The sequence below is a fragment of the Mastomys coucha genome, unplaced genomic scaffold, assembly GCF_008632895.1.
Source record: "Mastomys coucha isolate ucsf_1 unplaced genomic scaffold, UCSF_Mcou_1 pScaffold5, whole genome shotgun sequence".
NCBI classification, from domain to species: domain Eukaryota; kingdom Metazoa; phylum Chordata; class Mammalia; order Rodentia; family Muridae; genus Mastomys; species Mastomys coucha.
This window is the reverse complement of record NW_022196911.1, coordinates 15,769,342-15,771,539: the sequence shown is the minus strand read 5'-3', so window position 1 is coordinate 15,771,539 and position 2,198 is coordinate 15,769,342.

The following is a 2,198-nucleotide window of genomic DNA, read 5'->3' as shown; positions in this document are numbered from 1 at the left end:
AACAAGAAAAAAAATTTCAAGTACCCATCAATTTTTTTATCGAATTGGTTTATTCTGGTCCTTCCTTTTGGTTTCTTTTTAATTGCCTTCATATATGTAAATAATATAAGTATGTTATCATGCATTATGTCAGTTAGTTGTCAGGTAAATTATGGCTCTGTGCCAGGAGAAGAAACAAATATATAAAATAAACAAAAACAATGAAATGCCTGCTCTTTTGCTGACTCATGAGCTAGGGAAGCATGCATACTTGCATAGACCTGTGCAGAGTCAGGAAGTGACTCTGGCTTTGAAGAAAACCCAGGAAAAGTGTTTAGAGACCTGTGGAGTAGGGGTGAATATAAAGGATATTGATGGAAGATAACATTTGGGAGGAACAAACAGGTGGTTGAAGGGTCTCAGATAAAGGAGGTAGCTGTTGTAACTGTCTCAAGGTATGAAAGGTCTGCACCTTTGAGAACAGGTTGAAATCATTTCATGGAAGGAAGCAGATGCCAGAGAAATGCATGTGAGCCTGTAATGTAGAGTGGGGTTTCAGTTCTTTCTTTCTTTCTTTCTTTCTTTCTTTCTTTATTTATTTATTTTTGGTTTTTTCAACACAGGGTTTCTCTGTGTAGCCCTGGCTGTCCTGGAACTCACTCTGTAGACCAGGCTGGCCTCGAACTCAGAAATCTGCTTGCCTTTGCCTCCCAAGTGCTGGGATTAAAGGCGTGCGCCACCACTGCTGGGCTCAGTTCTTTGTTCTTACAATGATGCTTTAGCTAATTTTCAAAAATATGATGCAGGTGCAAACACCTTAAAGATTGCTTCAGTTTCCAGGGGGAAAGGATTGCATGCAATGGACTAGTGGGTCACAGAGAGAAGATATCTGATTAAGGATATGTTTTCAAACAGAATTTTTCTGTTATATTTGAAATGGGCTAAACATAAATGAAATAAGCATGAATACTTGGTATGAGGAGAAAATTAACTTTCATTTTACAATTTGTGGATCATTGAGAAAGACACTTTATCACCAAGGTGTGGCAGCAGAAGCCAGGGACTTTTAGTCAATAGGACCCAGAACATCTTGCCTTCTTTAACCTAAAGGAAAACCACAACTGAATGTCTTTTAGAATGAGAAGACAATTTCAAACTCATATATGCTGCTTTTATCAATAACTCTACCCAGGTACTCATAGTTGTCGATCTTCTAGCTGGATGAACTCCAGTTACATTTAATTTTCCTTTTTTAGGAAAAGCCAGTAAGGGAAATTCCACCTAAGGGAGTGTTGTTATGTCTCCATAGTATGAAAGAGGTGCAGAGAGTACATAGAGAAAGGCGATCAGGCATCTGAGTAAGTGGAACTGGGTGAGGCAGGGTTGTTGGGTAAGATAGGATATAAGAACCAAGAAGATACTTATAGTTTGTAGGGCATGCTCATTGTTGTACTGTTTACACCAGGAATAAGGTTGCCCATCATCCTACTTGGAGGACCAGAGTCTGGCTGCCACATAGAAATGGCCCCTAATGAAAGCTTGTAAATAAAGAAAATATCCAATAAACTAATAGAATAAAAAAATTAAAATTAAAAATTAAAAAATTAAAATTAAAATTAAAAATTAAAATTAAAAGGTGGTGCACACCTTTAATTCCAGCACTAAGGGGCAGAGGCAGAAGGATCTCTGTGAGTTCAAGGCCACTCTAGTCTATAAAGCAAGTTCTAGGATAGCCAGGAATACACAGAGAAACCCTGTCTCAAAAACAAAACAAAACAACAACAACAAAAACAAATCCGACCAACCAACCAACCAAAAAAAAAAAAAACCACAACAACAAAACCCCCCCAAACAAAAATGGCAACAATAAAAAACAAACAAACAAACAAAGGAATGATGGAATGCACACACTGTGCTTGATGGGAGACATTCAACTTGTGTTGGCTATTGCTTGGCATGAGACAGTCTTTTTGTTTTGTTTGTTTGTTTGTTTGTTTGTTTTTTCTTTTGTTTTTCAAGACAGGGTTTCTCTGTATAGCCCTGATTGTCCTGGAACTCACTCTGTAGACCAGGTTGGCCTCGAACTCAGAAATCCACCTGCCTCTGCCTCCCAAGTGCTGGGATTGAAGGCGTGAGCCACCACTGCCCGGTGAGACAGAGTCTTAAGACAGAATCTTAACCCATTGACCAGATTGTTCTTGAACCATCAAACCTAGCTG